At 36.6% G+C, this 26318-nt stretch overlaps 1 protein-coding gene across 9 annotated transcripts in view; it reads right to left on the bottom strand.

The window, feature by feature from the left end:
- The window catches only part of NAALADL2 (N-acetylated alpha-linked acidic dipeptidase like 2), a 1136857-nt gene that overhangs the window by 81157 nt on the left and 1029382 nt on the right, over positions 1 to 26318 (bottom strand). The gene's annotated exons all lie outside the window — the stretch shown is intronic.

Raw genomic sequence — 26318 nt, 5'->3', positions numbered from 1 at the left:
AAATATTAATTATAATACGTGCATAGGGGACTCTCCAATTTCCGTTAACCAGTAAAAATCGCCGTGCCAAAGCGGCCACATTCAGAGCACTTTGGGGAACCTCTAGACTGCTTGATAGAACTCCTGAAGTATTTTCTCATTGCTCTACTTGCTCCCAAATTTTAATGATTCACTTGCAAAAAGATAATTCTGCCTACATTTTTAAAAAGCTGTTCATGAGCTGAGAAAACACGATCATAAGAATGGTTTATATTTGGGGTCACTTACAAAAGAAACATTTTGAGTTCTGGTTCATTTTGATTATTATTCTAACCCTAGATAAGATCTCCAATGGAACATTTTTCTAAGCTTTCAGGGGACATGACCAAGATGAGGACAAAATTAATTAAAATTATGTACATACCAAATAAAACAAAGTAAGCATATTAACATAGCATATTTTGTGGCACTGTGGTGGAAATTCCATCCTCTTCTAGTTAGAAGAAACATCTTTCATCTGCTTCTATTTTATCTTCCTTTCTTCAATGTATTGTTTTCATATTTAAATACACAATCTATTCTTCTAACTCATAGCAATATTTTCTTCCAGGTATTGCTTTTGCTGACATTTAATTCACAAAACATATTTAGCAGGTTGGGGATGTTATTTAAGTACTTGAGATAGGAAAGAAACTGCTGTTTTTTCTTTAAATTAAATTTATTCTTTGGCCCCTGAGAAAAGTTTTGTTCTTAGCAGCTTTGGGTTTTAAAATTAGGAACATTTTGATGACTTCTATTAGGATCTTGCATGAACTGGAAGACAAATCTATTTACTTATTTAACATTTTTAATATAGACCTTTTCTCTTTATTCTAGTATACTTTGTTACTCTGTATTTTTGGAGGCAATGATTGCATTTTAGTTATTTTATTATCTTCCACAAAGCCTAGTAATCTCTAGACATAGTAGGTCCTCTATAAACATATTTTGATTGAGTGACTTGGTAACAAAAGTAAAATTAACACTTTTCACACAGGCTATTTTGACAAAAACCTTAACACCAATCCTATCTTCCAGATTATTTAGTGAGGACTCTTTTTAAAGACATGTGGACATACTATCATTTCTGAATACAGTATTTTTGGTGCTTTGTAACCTGCAGAGAGGAATAAAAAACTTTGACTTCAGACCTCTACAAACTACTGTTACAACAGAGTTAGAAGATTAGCTTTGTATTTCTTTTCCTTACTGCAATTTCATAAGACCATTTATTATCTTGTTAAATGCTAGAACTAACATGTTTGACATATACATAATTTATTTTCTCAAGGAAAAGAACCTCAGAGGAAACTGTAAATACTGGAGATTTGGAGGGTCTAATAAATTTAGCTGAACACATTAGCTCTGCTGGCAGCTAAAGTCCATTATTCAGGAAATTGAAATTTAGATAAATTAGTGTGGTATTCATCTAGTTTTTAATAAGCATAAGACAAAATTGAAAAACCTGCAATTGAAACAAAAAATAAATTGAATGTGTAGTTAATATCACCTAAATATAGAAGTTGACTCAATTACACTAATCCCATCGTGTTAAGTATATTTTTGAGATATGAAATGTAAATGGAGACAATATTCATAGAAAATCTGGGATTTGGAAATAATTTTTGTTTTTTTCTTTTTCTACAGTTAGGATATTAATATAATAACTGTTACTTAAAAATTTACATGGATGTTGGCTTCTGCTGTCCAGTTTTGCTTGATACTAAGATGGGAGAAACAGTCAATTAGCCAGTTGGCGGAGTTTTTTTCGCCTATGTCTGCAAGTGAAGTTTTTCAACGGAATGCAACATGTTTCTGGTAAACACGTGTGACATCAGCAGCTAATTACATGTGCACATGGGACATCAGAGATATATGTCTGTAGTGAGAGATTGAATATACAATGACCAGACCACATTTTAAAATAGAACACTGACCCTTACACTAATCCAAGAAGCCAAACCACAACTCACAGCAATCCACCCCAAAGCAGCCATATTTAGTAAATAACTGACAGCTTCTGTAATTTTTGCCCAACTTCCAGCATAACACCTGCCAGAAGAAGCCAAATGTGCTCTGATAACCTATATGGAATGCCCTGTTCCAGTTAGCCCACCCCCAGCTTCTTTATGACTGCAGCCTTCAATCAGGACATACTGAAACCTTACCTTTTTTTATTTTTTTTAAATACAATCCTTTCTTATTCCTCTGTCAGCTTTTGAGTCTCTGACAAAAGCAACTGATGGTGGGTGGCTCCCTTGTGGTAGAAAGTTCTGAATAAATAGCCTTTGCTCTTTCTCATTTGGACGATCTTCATTTATTTCCACAGTGGTAAACGTTCATGACCAGTATTGCTTAGCCTTGGGCAGCCTCCAAACATCAAGATGGCTCCCTCTCACGCTCCTTTTTGCCTTTCTCTTGCTACCAAGCAAAACAACCTGTTTGTCACCAGACTGATATAGCCAACACTACAATGTAAGATTCAATAACTACTCCACTCCTCTTATGTACTTTTTTATGATAAATATGCGATTCATATACAAATTTTAAAAACAGTAGTCACCCTGGATGGTGGCTCAGTTGGTTGGAGCATGATCCTGTACAGCAAATGATTGTGTGTTTGATTCCCAGTTAGGGCACATACCTAAGGTGTGGGTTTGATCCCTGGTCGGAGCACTTATGGAAGCAACTGATCAATGTTTCTCTCCCATATCAATGTTCTTTCTCTTTCTCTCTCACTTCCTCTTTCTAAAATCAATGAGCATATCCTTGGGTGAAATACACACACACACACACAAGCATATCTTGATCATATCTGAATTAAAAGTAAAAATACAAAAAAGGTGGGTTTAGAAAGGGTGATGAAACACAGATTGTAATAATTTCTTTACCCAGGAAGTCAGGAAAGTTGATGAGATTTGTAAGATTGCTCTGAAAACCATACTTTCTTTTAATGTAGTCTCTTGTAAGCAATTCTATTGGGTTGGCCTGAAAGTTCATTTGGTATTTTTCTGTAAGATGGCTCTAGTAGCTCTTAGTTGTCTCTAACTTCATTTGAAACAATTTTGTTACATTGTACTATGACAGCTGTCCTATCAGTGTGTATTTTTTTAAAAAATCAAACTTGGTGAATTTTTGTGTAGCGATTTTAATACTGAAGATGGAAGAAAATCAAAACACTTTTGGCATATTATGCTTTATTATTTCAAGAAAGGTAAAAACACAACAGAAATGCAAAAAAAAAGATTTCTGCCATGTGTAGAGAAGGTCTGTGACTGATTGAACATGTCAAAAGTGGTTTGCAAAGTTTTGTGCTAGAGAATTCTCACTGGACTTTGCTCCACAGTTGGGTAGACCAGTTGAAGCTGACCGTAATCAAATCGAGACATTAACTGAGAACAGCCAATGTTGTACCACACAGGAGTTAGCCGACATACTCAAATACCCAAATCAAAAAAGTTATTGGTGAAAATGAAAAATGTGTCCTTTATTTTAATGGAAAAAACTAAACGGCATTTTCAACCAACCTAATAGTACTAAAAGTTTTGACTTTCAAACTGTCCTCCATATTGCAAATCTCATGTTCATTGCAAAGAGCAACAAGATCGTTAATACTTATCTGACTCTTCCATGGGGTTCAGAACAGTTACCTTTGTCAGAATAGCATTGCGTAACTCTTGTCCCAGTGCAAACCCTCTGACTGTTAATTAAATTTTCCGCGCTCCTTGCCCAGTGGCTCAGTTGGTTGGAATGTCATCCCGTCCACCAGAAGCTTGCAGGTTGATTCCTGGTCAGGACAAATACCTAGCTTGAGGTTTTGATCCCTGGTTGGGACATGTACAGGAGGTAGCCAATCAATGTTTCTCTCTCACACCGATGTTTCTCTCTCTCTCTCTCTTCCCCTTTCTCTCTCTCTAAAATCTATAAGCATATCTTCAGTTGAGGATTTATAAAAAAATTCTGTGATAGCCTTTTCCTTTGAACATACAAAATGTTATAATATTAAATATTCATGGATGTTTTCTGAGCTTTTCTGAACTCATATCATACAGGACTTATGACAATATTGATCCTTCTCAGTTTATTCCAATCAACTGCCTCAACTTAGCATTTTTAAAAAATCCGGGCTTATTTTTACATACAACTAAAATATGTATGAATAAACATAATCCAAAAATAATATTTACAAGAAAACAAGACCTTCACAGACACTATCATTTCTCTCTAAAAGTAATGTAGACATTGTTGATTATAAATATAAAGGACATAAATCCTTTTGGATATGAAAAATTAATACAAAAAATTCAATCTTTAAAAGTAAAGTCCCAAAATATAACTTGAAAATCATAAAAGTTTACTATCTCCCATATTCTAAGTGGACTATAGAAGATGCCTTTAAACATTCTGCCAAGTCTTTGAATCTCTCGTCCTCTGATGTAAAAAGTACAATATTGTTTAAAACATCTTGAAACTAAGTATTAAAGGATTTGGCATTTATTAATTATTTAAAAGGACCTACTGCAATTAATGACTATGCTGAGAAACAGTCCTATAATATGCAGTACTGCACATAAATATATCTTCAATTGTCACTCGGTGGCACTCAATGAGAACACTCATTTGTGTGTGTGTTTGTGTGTGTTCTATCATAGCCCTGTATTTCATTTCTCTAGTTCCAGAAAAGGCACCATGTGGGTGTTTAATATATACTTGTGGAATAGAATATTTTTGTGATACATCTACGTTTAAGAATATTAGAGGGCTTGTGGCACAGAACACCTCAGGGATCTCAGTGGGAGACTACAGACATATTTGTGAATGTAGAGCTAATGTCCTACATTGCTGCTGAAGAAAGATCAGGATAAAAGCTGGGGAGTGAATTTTGTGTATGTTAGCAACCAAGGCAGAAATCTACTTGAGGAAACAACTTTTTTACTCCTACACCCCTGTGGTCTGTCATCTACATGGGTAATAGGAAAAAACACAAAGGCACAATTAAGAACAATTATATGAATTGCTTTATGTTAACGTTTATTGTCCTCAGTGTTGTTTTTGTGGACCCTCTAATTTCCTGAATTTGTAACGGGTGGATTCAATTCAGATCTTTCTAGCAGGAAGTAGCAAAGCTGGGGCCTGGACATTTTGCTGTAACATTCATATCATGAAATGATCCTGCTTTTTTCACCATATAACTGAAGAATATATTATAAACCAAATTTGCAAATGTATGGGAGAGTATAATGGGGGGAAGAGGGGAAGGGTTTTCAGGAACAACTATAAAGGACACATGGGCAAAACCAAGGAGGGTGGAAGCAAGGGAGGGAGGTAGGGATGGTTGGGTGGGGCAGGGGACTGGTGGGCAGTAAATGCAGACAACTGTAATTGAACGACAATAAAATAATTTAAAATAAATAAATAAATAATTAAAAACAAAGAAAATTGTGCTTTCGGGGAGACTTTATGGCATGGTTCTCTACAGAACAGTGTCGAGCTCCACAAATCAAAAACTTTAGAACCTAACAAAAGTTTGAGATTCAAGTATTGTTATTATTTCTGAAGGCTGTCAGATAATTTTATGTGTTTTTGCATTGTTTTTAGCATTTTGATTTCTATCTTGCTGGAGGATTGCAGGTATGTGTTTGAAGTAACGTTGGAATTAATGGGAGTCTAGTGCTTCACGGTGTTTGAAACAAAGTAGTATTTGACTCAATTCTCTGTTCTCAAGAGTATGAAGCTAGAGATTCTCTTAGTCATGTGGATAAATGATTATACTGTTGCATCTTAAATAACTACAACTCATGAAACATGACACAAAATAATTTGTGTCCATGTATTTTATTTTTAATGAATTTTTCTACTCAATTTTTAATATCAGAAAGGCTAGTTCTATTTAACCTTAAAGGATATGAGAATTTTAGTACTCTTTCCAAGTACTCAGTCATCAGAATCAATCTTCTTGCAGTCTATTTTTATAGAATTTTGCTTGGACTATTCCTTTCTGTATGCCTTATCTTATTCCATCAGTAATATTTGCTATCATTTTTTAAATTCAGTTGAAAACTTGGCCTTGAGACAGTTATGATTTATAGGATTATGAGATTAGAATGGTGGAGAGGTTAGTTCGGGAGCCAAATCTTATCTCAGTTCCAGACTTACCCACAACTCTTAACTCAATTTCTACATCTGAGAAACAAAAATGTCATTATGCATTCACAGGCAGTTTTTTTGCACAATTTTAATACTAGCACATTGTAAGTAGTTGTCCAACAGAAAGTGGCTACTGAACCCTATCCATAAAACACACATTGTATGAAAATTGGATTCTCTATACCCTCCTCTAAGCCATGGGGGAAGCCTCATCTATCAGCATTCCATTGCTTCTCCGTACCAGCTGCACAAGCTCAAGAGAACTGGCAGAGCTGCACGTGACAGAGACCTAGCACAGGCCTCCCAATAAGATCTAAATTCTTTGGCTTTCCTGGCTGATGTTAGCTTCAGATTGACTGACATCCAAAATTCTGCCAGACAGTAGAATCCATTAGTGAGAGACAAGTAGGTCACCTCCTTAAAAGAATATCTCAAGCCCTTACTCTGCCCCCAGCCAACACATCTTTTCAATATTGTTCCCTACTTTTCCCTTTTATATCTGTAGTGCAGTTAAACAATTCATGTTTGAGTCCTCAAGCCCCACCCTGTGTATTCACATCTCTGGTCTTTTGTTTACTGTCTTTTTATGTGTATGTGAATTTCCAATTACCTCAATTGTTCCCTAAACATTTTTTCTTAATCCCTAGTTGAAAGGTACTTCTAAATGATCCCCCAAGCTGGGAGGAAAAGGAAGACTTTCTCTCCTGACATCTCATTTATTCGTATTTCTTTCACAATACTGAATCATTTTTCACGTAACTTTGTGTGTACGCCTCAGTTCCCTGTAAGGATACTAACCTCATCACGGGAAGGCCCATGACTCATTCGTTTTTATTTCCCTAGCACCTAGCAAAGTACTTTGTGTAGGCTAGATGCTCAGTAAAACCTACTAAATAAATGTTTTGGGATAAGAATTGTTCCCTGGGAACACTGTAGATCTGAGGATGTTGAAATTAATTTGAGTATTTCTTATTCTTGCTATCAAACTAAGGCCAGACTAGAAAACGTTCCAACATGCTCTTATTTCAGAGACAGACTCGCAAACATTACAATCAGAGAATAATAAGAGTAGTGCCACTTACTTTCTATTTTCAATAGCTAGTGGAATGGCCCATTATTAGTTTCATCCTTTTTTATTTTTTTCAAAACTAAGACATTGTATTATCATTTTAATTTCCCGAAGACCACCAGGCTAATTATTTTTAATAAAATGTATCTGCATCTTTGGTGTCTTGAGGACTAGATAGTATTAAGTGCAATTATAAATTAAGACATACAAGGACTGTCCAGAAGGTATCCAGCCATGTAATGTGAAAAATAGAGACATTGATTGAAGAAGATACAAGATACATTGTACATAGGACAATGATGCCTCAGTCCCCTTCAAAGTAGGCCCCTTGGGACCTCATGCAGTTTTCCCAAATGCCATCAGCTGCCCTGTCCTATTTTCCTGAATCTCACTGTTGGTCTGAAATCTCTTCCCTTTCAAAGGTGATTTTCATTTTGGGAAAAACCAGAAGTCATAGGGTGTTGGGAACCACCCTGCCTGGTTTCAGAAGCTGTAACCCCCATGATTAAGGCTGAGTCAGAGACCTTGGGACCATAAGCCACTAAGGAGACAAAGCTTATCTCCCTGGCAGGGCCACGGACTCTGCCCACTTTACTTCACCCTGCTTGGCCCCCAGTGCATGATCAGTTAGCCAATGATGGGTAAGATTCCTCAAGGGAGGGACGACCTAAGACAGGCATGGTCAAGAAGAGGCCCACAGGGAAGGACTTGGGGGGCTACAGAAAAAGGGGGTGATGGACCTTCGTCCCTTAGCTTTGACAGAGCCTGAGTCTTCATTCTGTCTGCAAGAAGTCTCCTAATCTCTTGGCTGCCTTACTTCCCCTGCCTGACTTAAGCCTGAAACAATGACAGAGGGTGGAGCAGTCCTGTGCTGGAAAGGGGGGGTTCCCCAGGGCAATCAGGCCTAAGAAGGAATGCATAAAACCCTGTGAAACCTGCTTTGCTAATATCCTCAATTTAAATGATAAGGGTCCAAACCTGAAATGAGTTTGCTTCCCAAAGTTTTACGGCCCTTTAGCTAACTGACCGTGACTCAGAATAAGCCCTCAGAGTTTGTTATCTATTGTTTGATCTTTACTGCCTGACAATGATTGATGAGCTTTACCTGTATTCCTGTGCAAATTGAACCCAATAAAAGCCCACTGAGGAAAAGGCTCTTGGCCCTTCTCCTTCGAGAGATCAGCTACCTTTCCTCCCCAAGCAGATCATGTCTTGGTAGACTTATTCTCATCTGTGGCGGCGGCGGGGGGGTCCCTGTGGGTGGAGCCCCGCCCCACAACAGGGCACCTCATCTGGGCTGTAGTGGGGCTGAGTCACCTGAGTGATTTGATGTTTCACCAAAAAACTCTGCATGAAACTTGATGCATCAGCAGGTTCATTGTTGCAATGAAGCTTCCAAACACCAGCTGCCTACAGTTGTGGCCTTCTGAATCATCTGAATAGTTTCCATAGAGGAATGTTCAAGCTTAACACAAAATTTGATATAGATTTGATACTCTATTTGCTCAGTCACTTTGAAAGCAATGACCACACGGTACACATGCTCAGTGAACGGCATCTACTGCCTCTACCAACTAGTACAATGAAGTCATCTTTGTTCACCCATTCACATTCCAGTCCACTCTCCTTGGCTGCCTTCCACATCAGTGTCATGGAAACCTTTTGCATTATATCAAAAATGGGTGGACTTTTTCCGGACAGATCTCGTATATAGTTGTTTATTCCTCCAAGGATACTCTGAAAATATCTCCTGTACATTTAAATCTATATTAGAAATATCATGCCATTTTAAGAAAACATTAAAAAAATTATTTTATCTCTTTTTTCAGCACTGGTGCTGAAAGGAATGGTGTCTGCTCATTATAGCAGCTTTGATACAAAAAACACAAATAGCAGTAATTGCACCTGCACAGATCAAAAAGGGTGATGCCTGTGCCTACTGAAGTTCAGCTTATGTCACTAGACTAAGAGTGCAGTGCATTTTTCAACAAGTATCCATTTAAACATCATTATGATAATCACAACAGATGTTCGAAAGTAAACTTCAGCAACAAAATTACAATGTGGAGTCTACAATTTGAGATTCTTGAAGGAAGGAGTGGGAAAACAGAGAAGTTCCTATTCAAAACCTGAAGGGAACTTGTTGGAAACCATGGTTTATGTATAATTGAAAAAAGTCACTCTAGATCAAATTGCAAGTGAGTATTGTACAAAAAATGCCCAATTATCCCAGAAATTGGACAATTTGCAGGCATCTATATGGATCACCACAAGCACACCAAATTAGGCAATGCAAACACACACAGCAAGCCCCAGAAAGTGTAACAGCATTGAAGTCAAACACCTCATTAACAACAGAGCTCCAAATCTAATTTTGTTTACCAATCACGTTGTTGAAAACCTCCAAAAGCTTTACTGGGAAAGACCTGTCATTGGATTAAATCATTTATTATCCTGGATTTCTATTTCTGTATCCTTGTAAATGTGATAGATGAAACAAAAGACTGAAGAGTATTAATTCTTTTACTAAATATTGATGAAGAACTCACAGATGATACCAAGAGAGAACCCCTAAAGTCAGGACTGAACTTTTTGGTTTTACTGTAGACATCTCACAGAGTTGCCGTAAAAGTTCTGCCCCTTCCTCTTCAATGTTCATCTCATTCTTATCTCCAGGAAACCACTGTAGCATACAGAATAGACACATTGCGACAAGTATATGGCACTGGAGTTCCCAAACAATTCATCGACTATGAACACACACTAACATTCATTTTTTCCAAGAGAACAGCAAAGGGACACTAGTCTGAGTTTTGTGTTAGTTCACCCCTGGTCAGTCACTGTGTCCGCCCGAAGGGCTTGCTCCTGCTCTCAAGAACATGTGTCTGATATACTGTTTCATTTTATTTTATGCTTTGTGATTTATTTTTGACTTTAGATGTTTTTATTGCTTGAACTAAAATAATTTCCATATTGACAGAGGAACTGGTATTTTTAAAATAAAGAATTAGAGAAAGTATGAGAGTGGATTAATTTGCAACTTCACATCGGGTCACGTTTGATGTGTCTGTTGGAACAAGTGAAAATGCATGGAGTGCGAACTAAAGCTTTATTTGAATTCATTCATTTAAATTTATTTTCTTTAACTAAGGAAGAGAACTTCTAGACATATATCTCCTACAGGTTTTTTCAAGTTCCTACAAACCCCTGTGTAAAACATATTTCTCCGCAGCAATGTTTGTGTACTGTTATTTGTTTTTATGGCATCAGATGTTTTCCCTAAAAACAAATAACTGACTAAAGTACTGGTTGTTACAACAGAGATATTAAATTATTGATATTCTTATTGCTTTCCAAAATATTTGAAATTTTTGAAATAGCTTATATCATAGGCATAAAATTCTTTTATAAAAAGATGCAGACAAAAATGATCATACGTGTAATATGCTTATTATAAGAAACAGAACCCCACCTCTGGCCACCATATAGTAAAGAATTCAGCTTTGCTTAGAGAGAGGTCTGGCCTTTGCCCTTGGGTCCTGGTAGGTAATGCCTAAGTCCTTGGAATGCCATGCCTTGTAGGAATGTCTTTGTCTGCCTGAGCATGTTGGGTCATACCAGCTCGTCTAACAGTGGGAGTCAGGGTGGAGGTGGACAGAACAGAGAGTCTAACAACGTGACATAGCCTGGGGGGTTTAAGTGCATGCTATCAGCTTAACCTCTGGAGAAGTTGAAGACACATATAAACCACATGGGCAGTCAACCATGTCTACATAATGGAGCCTCAGTGATGTCTCTGGACACCAAGGCTCAGGTGAGCCTCCCTCACTGGTAGAACTCCATATGTACTCTCACATTCGCACACATTATTGCTGGGAAGAGTAGCATTCTCCGTGATTCCAGAGGAAGAGGGCGGCAGGGAGATTCGCACTTGAAAGTTCCCTGGACTCTGTTCCGTGCCCCTTTGCTTTGGCTGATTCTAACCTGTGTCCGTTCACTACAGTAAAAGGTAACTGAGTAAGACTGCTTTTGCATGTTCCGTGAGTGTTCCAGTAAATCTGTAACCCAGGATCAGTCTCAGGGACCCCCCAAATGCGTAATTAATGTTAGAGGTAAAGGAAATCTTGGGACCTCCAAATTTGTAATTGGTGTCAGAACTGAGGGGGTCTTTTGAACTGCTCTGTGACGTTGTACCCCCAAACACCTCATTTAGAAAAAGGTTTTAGCAAATACTAGTGAAAAATTCAGGAGTAAAAGGAATTTCAGATTTATTTGTTTTCATAGTTCAATGATAGCACCAAAGACTGTTTTTTCCACATTTCTACTTTCTGTTCAATGTCTCAGCTTATTCCCAAATCTGATTTTCCTCATGGCAGCACAGTGCTGAAAACTTCCTAATGAAAATCCAGAAGGAAGGCATGCTTCTTCTTCCCCACCACAGGATCCATGAGTAGAAACAAAAATCAGATTATACTTACATGGGTCACATATTTTTTATTAAAAATAAAAATCACTACGGCCCTGGTAGTGCTACACCTTCACTAGTTGAGACCCATCAGATTGGTAGCGAAAATAGATTGTGAGGTAAATCCCATGGAGTCCTCAGGGTTGCCCCACCGTAGGTGAGGGCTGCAGTGAATGTTGGAGAGATGATCACGTGTCCACTATAGAAGTCCGCTGTTCATCAAAAATCCACTTATGAACAAAGATAATTAGGTTTTTTTCTAGTAAATGTCCACTTCCAGGCCCTATTTCTTTGTTATTCAAGATGCAATTCAGAATGACTTATCGTTTTAAGAGATTTCCCAAGTATGAAAAGCAGGGAAATCTCATATGAACATAAATTGTCACACTTAGTATATTCTGCATATCATAGAAATGTAATAATAAGAAAATCAAACAAAGAAACAAAAAACTTACAAACGTCCTTTTCAAAGAAATCCTAGAGACATCATTTCAATTTTAAAAATTCACAGATGAGCGAGAAAACCTGAGATCAGGCAGGAGTAACACAGACACAACGCGAAGAGTAGGAAGGAGAGCAGAGAGAGACCCAGACGCGGAATGAGGTCCCTGCGGGCGAACGGTCGGCCCTGAGTGCGCAAGCTTATTCTGTAAATAGCAAAGTTCCGGTATCGATGAACAGTTTTATGGCACATATCAAAAACGAAAACTTCTCAGTTATTTTAATGATATTTTTAATATTGGCCTTAAGCCTTAAAAAGATTGTACTGTAAAAACTCAAGCCTCTCTAATTTATGAATGGTATTGCAAAAATCCTGACTAACATATTAGCAAACAGTAAAATATATAATAAGGACACACTAAAGGCTTTCAGACTGAAATCAGAAATAGGTCATGAGGTTTAGTACTGGCGCTATTTTTTTCAATATTTCCTATAGGCATAAACCTATACAATTATGAAAGAGAAACAAATTAGTGACATAAAAGTGAATGAGCAAGAGGAAAATAAAGAGATTTTAAACTAAAAAACCTAATATCAATTGAAAAAAGTAGAATTTCAGTGACACCTTTAATTACCAAATTGTTTCATAAAAGATGGAACTCTATATACAGAGAAATTATATATATACTCTAGACAGTGAAGGTTTCTAAATATGCTAGCATTTTTAAATAATTCAGAAATTAAGAGAGAAAGAGAAGTACCTCCAACACATTAGAGTGGGTTTGACATGTGACCCAGGAAGCTAAATTAAGTCTCCTTATAAGCTGCATTTTTCACTGGGGTGAAGAAAGGAATATCAATACAGATTTACATATCTGGCTGTTACTGCTAAATAATTCAGACAGAAATAATGCTTCTTTACCGAGCTCTGTATCTCTGACCCAATTCATCTTGTGGTCTCGGGTACCTAACTTTATGCAGCTATAAAGTCTTACCCATCTCAGGACCTCATGCGGTATTTCCAGTTCACATTTTACAACCAGTTATAATGTTCAGCCCCTCTGTTTGATGTTTGCATCAAAGTTATTAGATCATTTCCCCCCAGGATTTGTCATCTCTCTTGCAGCAACTGGTAGGAAGAAAGGCAACATTATAACCTGAATGTTATGAAAGAGAACACGGAAGCATACTAAGAGCAAATAAATTCTTAGAATTTATTCACTGCAACCTTTTCATAAGGTGGAGATTATCCAAATAAACTACCTAATTTGAGTCCAGAATAAGTACTTTATCCCCTTCATATTGTTTACATATATTCTGAATTGTAGTCAAGAGAAAGGAATTGCACCATGGTGATATGAGTGAGTTCTGGAGTCAGGCTGGCTGCAGTACCAGTCCTGTGATGTAATGTAGGTACCAAATGTGGCCAAATACCTTAATTTTTCTGACCCTTAATTTCCTCATTTGACAATAACATTTATTACAGATTGTTTTAAAGATTATATAAGATGTGTGTAAAGTATATAACTCATTGCTGTAGCTCATTAAATGTAGTTATTACTAAGAGGTTCAAGCACAAGTGTGTAAAGGCTTACTTCAAAGGCAACTGTGGATCAATAATAGGCCTTCCTCAAATATAACAGTTAAGATCTTGAAAAATTACTAAAATAGGAAAACTGACAGTGGAGATATTTAAGATCCTATAAAGAAAATAGAGTTTGATAATGAGAAAATCTACAAAAGATCCATCACTAGTTTTACACTAAAATAAAACAATAAAGGAAGCTTGTTAAATAAAATGCTATGGATGATGCCTTTGTAGCCACTAAATTACTAATGTAAGTAATTGACATTTCTCATTCTTCAATTACTAGAAACTTTTCTTAATCTTTTCCCTCTGTAATTCCAAAGAGATTTTTAAACATTCCGGTTTTGAAGTTTCTACTATGAACTCTGTTCTTCTATGTCACAGGGCATCCATACAGGGTTTTAACTTTAGGGTTCCTAAACATGCAGGATACTAACTTGTGCTTTGAGAGTCTTTTTTACTCTTCATCCATGCATAACAAATACTAAGGCAGCATGAGGCATGCAAACATATAAGCTCCAGACCTGAGATTCTGACTCCGTTACTTACTAGACCCATCACCCAGGGCCAGTCAGTGATCACCTCTGACTCTTCTACCTCAAAGGTCGTGAGGAAGATTAGGTGTGGCTGCTATGCAAATCACTATGTGTTCCCATCAGAATTCATGATACTTTTAACAATGTGCATGAACAATGAGATATTCACTGGATGTTAACAATAGTACATTTGAGCTTTCTGGGCCACAATGGCATAACATATCCCTCAAAACTATGTTATCAGCTTTAAAGAGCCAATGCACACATGGCACGTAGAACACAGAATAGAATATAGCTCATTAAGTTCCATGTGTTGGTCTTACATCACCATCCCCACTGTCAGCATCTCATCATTAAGACATAAGTAGAGTACATGGAACACACTTGAGAAGAACTATAACTTAGAAGAATCTATGATCACTAACCATAAATCAGTAAGATTATTTTTGTTTTTGTAAATCTCTAGAATTTTACAATCAGATCACTGTCACTCTTCAAAGTACAGTTTTCTCCTCTGGAAAATGCTGGTATTGCTCAAAATATTTTTGAAAAATCTCCATTGAAAATGACCTCATTATCTAGAAATGAGAAAGTTATTAATTTATAATTATATATCACTCTTAAAAAATTAATTCACAATACCCAACTTTATCACCTGCTTCACTTACTAAGTTATTTATTTGATAAGTAATTGTCTGCTTTATTTAGCAAATTACAATTATTTATTTATTACAGATTACTTGACATTATCTTTAGAGTCAGATTTACCATTTAAAGGTACCAATTTGCCACTTTTTTGTAGTTTATGACATCTTCATTAAAGGAAGTTTTTATCTGTCTTTGAGCAAATTGTTTATGTAGAATGAGATTCAAATTACGGCTCTGCCATCTCAAAACTTCATAACTTGAGCAAGTTACTCAAACTCTAAAATTTGACTTCTTCCTATAAAACTGTAAATATTGAAATATAATATTAGCTTAAATGCTAGAGAATGAGAATAAAAAAGATAATTTGTCCAGAATACATAGAAGAGAATGTGTTCATAGTAAACACCATGTCATTGAATTATAGCTCCTTTGGCCACTTGCTTTATTTTGGTCTTTCTCTAACATTGGCCCTTCTCCCAATAAATATTTACATATATTACAATATATTATACACTGCCATAGAAAAACTGAATTTTTAAGGAGTAATCATTACTGGAACAATCATTTGAAACTGTCATATAAATTTCCATAAAGAAAATAATCTAAAGCTAAAATGCAATTACATTATTTAATCAACATAGGACTTTTAATACTATACTTAAAAATATATTTATTAGATTTATGTGGCAATATCCACTGATACAACAGTAAAGTTTCATAAAACATAGATTACTTTAAAATCTCTTTACTTGTTTACTGTTCGATTTAATTATTTGTTTGCCTTGAAATGTTTGAACATGTGCTGCCCCTGTTAAATGAAAACATTTCCGAAGCCTGCGAGTAAGTTTGATCGGGGCTTTGTGTCTGATGTATAAATTGTCTACATGTAAACCTGGAATTAAGACATACAGTTATTCTTCAGTGACCTGTCAATAATTAAAGAATGCATATATAACTTTAATTATTAATTTTATTTATTGTTACTTTGTCATGGTTAGCCATCATTTAATATTAACAACTATTACTTATTCTATTATAGCATGAAAATGACCAATATATTTTCATCAGTTTGCAATAAAGTTCATAGAGAAAGAATCATTAAATACCTAAGAACAATGGAACACAGTCTTGTGGAGGAAAAGCTGCTAAGACCAAGGAATGAAGAAATGGTGGTTAGGAGAATTATTTATTTACCTATTGTGATGCTTAATTTTATGTTTCAACTTGACTGGGCCACAGGGTTACCAGATATTTGCTCAATTATTATTCTGGGTGTGTATGAGGATGGTTTTTTGATGAAGTTAAAATTTAAATTGGCAGACCGAGCAAAGCAAATTGCCCTTCCTAATGTCAGTGGGCCTTAGCCAATCAGTTCAATGCCTGATTAGACGGAAATGGCTGAAATGTGTTTTCAGTACTAGAGAATAATTTCCTTCCTTTGCTGTAGACATTGGCTTTTTATTTTGCATTCACACTGGACTGAATCATCATCTCTCTTTTTTAAAAAATTATTTTATTGTTGTTCAATTACAGTTGTCCGCATTTACCTCCTCACCCCCCAGCCATCCCCACCTCCTTCCCTTGCTTCCACTTCCCTTGGTTTTGTTCATGTGTCCTTTATAGTTGTTCCTGAAAACCCTTTCCCCCATCCCCCCATTATACCTTCCCACCTGCCCTCCGGTTACTGTCAGATTGTTCTTAATTTCAATGTCTCTGGTTATATTTTGCTTGAATGGATCAAAAAACTATGAATCATCAACTCTTTCTAGGCTCAATATAGCTGCCCTGCAGATAGGAACTTTGCCAAGAACCCTTCCGGTTCTCAGTTCTTTAGACTCAGACTGGAACTAAACAATCAGCTTTCCTCAGCCTCCAGCTTACTGATAACTCACTCAAAGATCTGTGACTTGTCCATCTCCATAATCATCATGAGCCAACTCCTTATAATAAACCTTCTCTCTCTATATATAAATAAAGGTATATACACATACACACACATATATACATATACACAGATATTTATGTTTATGTATGTATATACAGATATATAGACAGAGCTATAGATATATAAATGTAGTATCTTTAGATATAAATATATACATATCTAGATATATCTAGATATTTAAGATCTTTAAATTCATTATTGCTAAATAAACATTCAATATGAATCATTGAGAAATTATTGATTATTAAGTTTCCTTTGAAAATATTGGACTATGCAGACATAGTCATTGGTTATACTTTATGCTTTAAATTCTGCTTTCTGGAGACCTACTAACCTCTCATAGTTCTCTGGGATTCCTATCAATATTCTATCTAGCTGTATCCCATTGAAAACAATGGAAATGTAAACTAATGCATTTCTAATTCTACCCCTCTAGTTCACAGACTGATGTAAATATGCCTATAAAATGAAGAGATATTAACAAAATAAATACAATAATGGCTTATTTTAAATAAAATTCTTTTTTTTTAAAGATTTATTTATATATATATTTATGGAGGGGAAGGGAGGGAGAAAGAGGAGAAAAACATCAATGTGTGGTTGCCTCTTGAGTGCCCCCTACTGGAGACCTTGCCCACAACCCAGGCATGTGCCCTGACTGGGAATTGGACCAGTTACCCTTTGGTTTACAGGCTAGCTAGCACTCAGTCCACTGAGCCACACCAGCCAGGGCTTAAATAAAATTCAAGTAGCTATGCATTGATTGTTAAAGTGCTGTCTTTTTATTTTTGTTTATACTTTAACAGACTAAATTTCTGCCACTGTCTCCATTTGTTTCTGGAACATGTTATAGATAGATATTAGAGTTTTGCAATCTATTTCACAACCTACTGTAACTGCTCTATTATATTTATTGTATATTCATCTCTCAGTGCTATACTCTGGATTAATCCCTTAATGCTAACCTCCAATTAATTAATTCTTTCTGCAATAGTATCTTATTCAACACAAAATCCACTTTTTATGTCAATGACTATATTTTTATTACCAAGTGTTACAATACCTTTTTGTCATTTATCTACTTTTAACCCACTTATTTTTTAAATTTAGAAAAAGCATATGTATTATAAAGTTACATAACAATGTTTTGATAAAGTGTATTCTAAATGTCTTTTAGCTCTCTTTCTCATAATCAGAAATTATGAGACTAACAAATTATACATAAATATATCTTTGACTTGGAATTTGGGTTTCTAGATTGAAGTTCACTTGAGTAAAAAATGTGTGTTTTATTTTTCTTTCTCTTTATGATGATCCCTTTCTTTCCAGTGGTATTATGGTTAGTGCCAAAGAAACATGATGTTTTAAAAATTGTATTTTATTGATTATGCTATTACAGTTTTCACAATTTCCCCCCTTTATTCCCCCTCTACCCTGCACCCCCTAACCCTCCAGCATCCTCCACTTAGTTCATGTCCATGGGGGTTGTACATATAAGTTCTTTGTGATAATGACATTTTATCACTTTTGCCCCATAAAGTTATTGGAAAAGCCGATCTTGTTAAGATTCAACCCCTAAACCAATATAATTTGGTTTAGTTACTAACTTTTTAGGCTTACAGATTATGGAAAGCTACAACTGTATATGGAAATGGAAACTGATAATATTGGATTCTTTTCACCCACTTTTACTTGCCACAGAGCTCCACATCAGGCCCTCTCTTTAAGCATTAAGTCAGGTTTTGCCCTCATTCAAGAACTGCACGTTAAGACTTTTACACTGCATAGGAAATGAACTCCTGATTACCAATTCCTAAATTGATATAATTGTTTTTAGTTTTCTGTTTTCATATCTTATCTGTTGCTGTGTGTTTGGAATAAAGGGATCAAATAATGAAAACAGAGCCACTGTGAAAAAAAAGTATCAAATATTTTCATAATAATATTTTAAATAATAATCTAAGAAACCACACAAGTATATGTGCATGACCTTAAGACTTCAAAATAAAGATTTGTACAAGTTTTATACAACAAAATATCTTATTGTATGTCATGTGTCAGCTTATTATAGTTTTAAAACTATGATATTTAATCTCTAACATTTATAGAGTATAAGAATGTTTTGAAAAAGATCAATTATTCCATTAGAATTAAAATGTTCTGAAGAACACAATAAAGGAAATTTCTATGAGTTACAACAAATATGTAAGATTCAGACTGAAAATTATACTTATTTTATTAATGTTTGGTATCTACTTTAAAAATATCATAAACAATTCTCAAATTTATTTTGATATAACACAGTAAGAAAATGTAAAATGCAGATAATGTAAATTGAGACTGAAAAATAAATTTAGATAAGGATTTTAAAGGATGTTCATTATTGAACATTCACTCACACTTGCATATTATACTTACATAGAGAAGACATTTAAGCTAGTTAGTAAGAACTTGGTTCTGCTGTTCAGTGGATTGTCTTTTCATTTGTTAGTGGTTTCCTTCACTGTGTAAAAACTACTTAGTTTGAACTAGTCCCATTTCTTTATTTTTTCTTTTGTTTCCCTATCTAAAGGGGCATATCCAAAAAATATTGCTAAGAGTGATGTCAAAGAGCTTACTGCTTATGCTTTCTTCTAGGGGTTTTATGATTTCTGATCTTACATGTAAGTATTTAATCCATTTTGAGTTTATTCTTGTATATGGTTTAAAAAATGATTCAGTCTTATTCTTTTACCTATGTCTGCCTAGTTTTCCAAGTAGCATTTATTGAGGTAACTGTCTTTATCCCTTTGTATATTCTTGCCTTCTTTGTCATATAATAATTAACCATATAGGCATGGTGTATTTCCGGCTTCTCTATTCTGTACCATTGCTCTATGTGTCTATTTTTATGCCAGTAACAAGTTGTTTTGATTACTATAGCCTTGTAGTATAGTCAGATATTCTCCCATGATGCATCTGATAAGGGGTTAATAGTCAAAATATACAAAGAACTCATCCAACTTAACAGCAAAAAAGAAATAATCTAATTAAAATGGGCAGATGACTGCAATATGCAGTTTTCCAAAGACAACATACAGATAGCTAACAGGTGTATGAGAAGATGCTCAACATCACTAATCATCAAGGAAATGCAGATCAAAACCACAATGAGATAGCACCTCTCATATGTCTGAATGGCTTTCATCAATAAGTCAACAAACAATAAGTGCTGGCGAATACATGCAGAGAAGGGAACTTTTATGCACTGTTGATAGGATTATAAATTGACCCACCCATTATGAAAAACAGTATGGAGTTTCCTCAAAACAAATTAAAAATAGAACTACCATATGACCCAGCAATTCCACTTCTTGGTAATTATCTGAAGAAAACCAAAACACTAATTTGAAAAGACATAAGACCCCTCCCTCTGTTCACTGTAGCATTATTTACAATATTAAATGTATGGAAGCAATCTTAGTGACAATCAATAAATGAATGATTTAAAAGTTTGTAGTACATACTTACAATGGAATATTACTAGACCATAAAAATAATAAAATCTTGCCATTTGCAGCAACATGCAAAAACCTAGAGGGGATTATGCTAAGTGAAGTAAGTCAAGGCAGAGAAAGAAAAATACCATATGATCTCACTTACATGTGGAATCTAAGAAAACCAAACAAACAAATAAAACAAACAAATTCATAGATACAGAAAATAAACTGAGGATGTCTAGATGGGGGTGGGGTTGGAGGTTTGGGTGAAAAAGGTGAAGGGACTGAGAAGTACAGATTGGCAATTATAAAACAGTCATGAGGATGTAAAGTACAGATAAGGAATACAAACAATAACATTATAATAATTGTGCATAATGTCAGATGTATATTAGACTTAGTGGGGTGATCACTTTGCAAGTTATATAAATGTCTGACCACTCTGCTACACCCCTGAAACTAATATAATATTACATCAACTGTGATTGAAAAAATTAAAAGAACTCTTTCTGGAAACCAACAGACCTGAGTGTGAATCCAGGCTTGGACATTGCATTTCTGTGGCTTTGACTCAGAATTATAGGCATTTTTATCTTCAATTTTCTTTTTTGTAATACGGGGTTTATAGCTATATTTACTGTACAAGAGTATTGTGAAGGCGAAATGAAGTCAAACGCGTAAAGCACATAACAGTGTCTGGCACTTTTATAGGCCCCAAAATTATTATTTTGAAAAATGGAAAAAAATAAACAATTTTGTTTCCATTAACATAGTGTGAACCTTCACCAGTATTTACATTTTGACTTTTAGTATGTAGAGATCCAACTATCACTGGCAATAGGCCATGAGTTTCTCAAGAAAAGACCATTTTTGAGTCCCTGATTGCCCAGCACAATGTCTAGAATAGAGGAAAGGAAGGGGCTTGGAACAGGCTTCCCCCAAAGGGGCCACTCTGGCATGTGGATTACTTTGAGTTGAATGCAGTCGAAATCTTTCAGGCTTATTAGAAACTTTTACCTCTCCCCTAAATAAATTAAATTAGGGGCCTTGCTCATAAATAAGAGTTATCACCAAAAATAATTTTTATGACCTATCTATAGTATAAGACAAACTTTCTAATTATTGAAAATCTTCTCTTCTTTTTGTCCTGTGAATGACCTTTCTTCCCCTTGAAGCCTCCAGATGCCTTACCTCATCCTTACCTCAGAATATCGTATACACTTCATTTTCCCTTTCTGTCTCTGAACCTCTCATGTCTGAAGGGGTTCTGACTCTTTAATGTATGTTTGGTTTGCATATATATATATATATATATATATATGTAGGTAATTAAATTTGTTTATATTCCCTTGTTAATCTGTCTCCTGTAGTTTTAATTATTAGACCAGCTTAAAGAAATTCGAAGGGTGGAGGAAAGTTTTTCCTCTTATAAAGGGTAGGTTGGAGCAGAAATCACTGGAAAGCAAGGTAACCAGTTCAGGCAGGGGACCCCCCAAATCCATCACAGAGACTGCTCTCCTTCTTGCCAGGAAAGGCAGAGGGTTGGGAATGGTGCTAGGCTGCAGATGAAAGTAGCTTGCCTTCTGAGAAGGGAGCATTTGAAAAGGGGGAATTGCCCAAGGCAAGAGGCTATATAAACACAATGCAGTTAGCAGGATGAGGGGCAGAGAGCTCCCTGGATTGAAACCAGAGTTGGGGATTAATATCCTACAGCCCTGGGGCTATTAGCTCCTGACACTGGCTACACTGCTGCTTGCTTGTATTGAGCTGTGGGGGCTGGACTCCCCACCCAGGGTGACTAGAGACTTCTGCCCATGCCCAGAAAAAGGGGCAATGACAAACATGGCCATTGGTTAAAAAGTTGGCATTCAGAGCACATGGTATTCTTGGAGAGAGGATCTTTATTTATTTGTTTGTTTGTTTATTTAATTGTTCAAGCCCAATTGTCTCCACTTTCCCCCCACCACCCCCACCCTCCCCTCCACCCCTACCTCCCTTCCACAAACGTACCCACTTTTGGCTTTGTCCATGGGTCCTTTATACTTGTTCTTTGACAACCTTCCCCTTCTTTTCCCAGTTATCCTACTCTCCCCTCCCCTCTGGTTACTGTCAGTTTGTTCTTTATTTCAATGTCTCTGGTTATAGTTTGCTTGCTTGTTTGTTTTGTTTGATTAGGTTCCACTAATAGGTGAGATCATATGGTATTCATCTTTCACCACCTGGCGTATTTCACTTAGCGTAATGCTCTCCAGATCCATTCATGCTGTTGAGAAGAGTAGGAGTTCCTTCTTTCTAGTGCATAGTAAACAAATCAACAAACAACAAGTGCTGGCGAGGTTGTAGAGGAAAGAGAATCCTAGTACACTGTTGGTGGGAATGCAGACTGGTGTGGCCACTGTGGAAAACAGTATGGAATTTCCTCGAAATACTAAAAATAGAACTGTCTTTTGACCTTGCAATTCCACTGCTTGGTTAATACCCTAAGAATCCTGAAACACCAATCCTAAAGAACTTATGCACCCCAATGTTCATAGCAGCACAATTTATAATAGCCAAATGCTGGAATCAACCTAAGTGCCCATCAGTAAAAAAGTGGATCAAAAAACTATGGTACATCTACACAATGGAACACTATGCAGTAGAGAGGACTTTTTAAACAGGAGGTGTGGGGAACCGTTCCAAGCACGGGAAATGTGGCTCAGCCCCCACTTGGAAAACCAGTGAGGAGCGAGGTTGGCGGGCAGGACCCATGTCCATGGATAAGTTCTCCAGTGGGAAATCAGGCCTGCATTGTACTTAGACTGCTGTGAGACTTGCTCTTGCCAAAAACTCCCTCACCCTGAACTGAGGAAGCAAATGTTTACTGAGTATCTTTATCTTCCCAGAATCTGGTCTAGACCTTCCAGGTATGGGACAAAGCGGTTTTGACCATTTCTTCTTTTACATTGCAAATGTCCTCCTTTGATGTATTTAGTGACATCCTCTCTGTTGTCTGCAAAGATAACCACCCCAAAACAAACCTTTGTATAGTGAAGAGGACCTTCTTTGATGTTAAGGGCCTCAAAAACCTATAAAGGCTGGTCACAGCAAGGCTCTTGGCGCTCCCCCCTTGAGGGAGTGGCCCAGGCGCTCAGAGGCACTCTCCTCTTGAGAGAGTGACCCCGCCGTCCCTTTTCCCCCACAGGACGTCTGTAGTTCCTGTGTATGTGTATTGGAATACTGAAACCTCAACAGCAGATCTTGCGGGCGGAGATCTGCGTCAAGGAGGGAAGGAGAAGCTCCAAGTTTTGGCACTGGGTGCAGGCTCTTAGGTCTCTCTTGGCTCTGGGCTTATGGAACTTTGGATTTGGACTTTTGAACGCAGGTGAGCTCAGATGCTTTGGGTCTCTGGCCCTTGCTACCCACATAGATGGGAGTGCTCATGGGACTGGCAGATGCCGGCCCCCCCCAGGGGCTTAGACCCCACATCGTTGGAAGCCTACTTCTGGAGGCAGTGTCCCACAATGGGACACATTCCTTGCTGCTCTCCAGCCTCCGGGACACTATGACCCAGTACAGCACGGCACAGGGGTCCTGGACTGCTGCATGAAGACTGAGAGCAGAGCACCCCATATCTTGAAAGAGCTGCTGCAAGAAAATGGCGAGATGGCACCTCTGAAACCCATGAGTGCACGTTCTGGAGAGGATGGAGATCTGTTTGTGTGGCCGGCTCAAGCTCAAAAAAGGATAGACAAGGAAACGGGGAGTTTCTGGTGGTGATTTTGGCTTGTAATCTTTTGTGGAGCAAGAGAAGTTCTGAGTTTTGTGGGAGAGGCTCAGAGAAGGTGTGACTGATTAGTAAACAAAATCTATTTATTGAAACATTAGATACTTCCTATGCAGTAAAAATCACCACAGTATATTTTTTAGTGTAACAATGAAAGGCATTTTAAAGATACTAAACTATCAAAAGAACAAGGCTTTCCTGAAATGTGATGTTATGGTTAAAATAATTGTAAACTTACAATATCTCAAAGTAATTGCTGTAAACCTCAGGGCACTTCTGAGCTCTTCAAAGCTCTCAGGGATTTAGTACCAGTGATCATAGTTTTATCCAAAGGTAAGGAAAATCTTTTTCCCCTCACTGTTTTTTTTTTTTAACTTTTTCTGGCAGGTGAAAATGTGTGTGAAGTCATCCTTTTTTTTTCTCACCTTTTCCCTTGTATCAAGTTGATTCTATACTGTACTATCTTCAGTTGTCTGAGCTCGAGTTCCAAATTCTGTTTCTGCTTATTTCTTATATTTTTCACTGAGAAATCTTTTCTCAAATTGAGTTTCTGAAATGCATGGCATAGGCAGTTTTCATGGTAAGAAAATCACTAGCAAATACAGCCTTCCTTCACTTCTCAGGCACAGTGGTTGCTGATGTTAATGGAGCTAGTCATTTGCATATCACGGGTGAAATAGATTTCATATTGACTGGCTTGACTCAGGACTCTGGTATCCCAAGGAAGATTGCTAAAAAGAAATATGGAATTGTTAACAAATAATACAAACAAAACCACTTCCATATGGGGTATGGGCTGCCATTCAGAATAACTGTTTTGCATTGTCGTTCTCCTCAAACTTGGGATGTTAAAACTGGGCAAAATGACCTTTGGACTGAGCCTAAAGCATTGTTGTATTACAAACGATTGTTTGCAAAGCTAACAGAAACAGGCATTATGACATCCTGACTGAAAATTAAAGACAGTTTTTAGAATCAACATCATTATATTAGCTTTACCTGAACCTATAGAAGTTTCTCCCTTCTATCCACGTAAGTATTCTCCTTCCTTTTTTCATGAGTACCCCTCACCCTCACCTCCTAATTGGAACATGATTTGGGTTTTTTCCCTAAATCAATTCTTCCTGAATCAGTGCTTCCTGAATAGCCATTCTTTTGGATCTTAAATAAACTCTAGTTTTTTTTTTCTCATTTTGGCCTTTTGTTTTGAGGTTAACATCTAAAGCCAAAGTTAAAAGAAGCAGCGATACAGTGGCATACAGATTTTTACACTCTGCTATAATTCACAAGCAAATCTACATATAGACAATGTTCAGATTCACTCCCAAAACACTACACAGAGGAATGAGAGTGGCATTTAGAGTAGATAAATTACATTTTACTGCTATCATTTTCTTTCTTACTTTATCATCATTCATATATTAGCCATCAGCCTATACCTCAAATCTCACTTTCTTTTCTAAAAGAACAGCATTTTGTAACGTGTATTCTTTCAAAAACAAGTAATATGCAGAGTAGCAGAACTTCAGCACAAAACTCCTTTAGAGCTGATTCTGAAGTTCTTCCTCCTGTTGTGTTTTCCTCTGTTACATGATATCACAGGGTTGTAACTACACAGACCATGCCATGTCGCTGGCGTCAGGGGGCAGGAGATGGCAATAAGCCACCCTTTTCACTTGCACTCATTTATATTTTGTCAAATATCAAGTCTAAGCAGAATATTGTGTTCTCTGCTAAAAAATACTTTTTTATATTTCTAATGATAAAATAACCAAAAGAAGTACCACCCCCCCCCCCCCCCGCAAAAAAAAAAACAAACCCTAGACAGGAGCACACACCTTAATTAAAACTGGAATGTTATCATTTTGTTATTTAATGGCCCAACAACCAGGCTCTGTCTAACCCTTTGAACCTTTCAAATTCCTCATGAAATCTCTGAGAGGCTGAGTCTTTTAGTCCGGTCTAAATTAACTATGACTATGCGGAGACAGCTAGAGACTGCCTACTCAGGTAAAGACCTGAGGCAATTATCAGAGTGATTCAAGCAGAAAAATTTCCTACTGAGGAAGAGATAATGTTTGCTGGAACTGTTCAGGCTGGCCATCTATAATAATTAAATTCATTAACTCGCTCCTTCACTTAACTTTGCAAAGGAAGACACAGCCTTCTTACTATTAAAAATTCAACACAAGGCATCTCAAATATTTATCTGGGAG

This window comes from Desmodus rotundus, chromosome 2 (assembly GCF_022682495.2).
Source record: "Desmodus rotundus isolate HL8 chromosome 2, HLdesRot8A.1, whole genome shotgun sequence".
NCBI classification, from domain to species: Eukaryota; Metazoa; Chordata; class Mammalia; order Chiroptera; family Phyllostomidae; genus Desmodus; species Desmodus rotundus.
The sequence above is the reverse complement of the archived record's forward strand: the minus strand, read 5'-3'. Positions and strand labels throughout refer to the sequence as shown.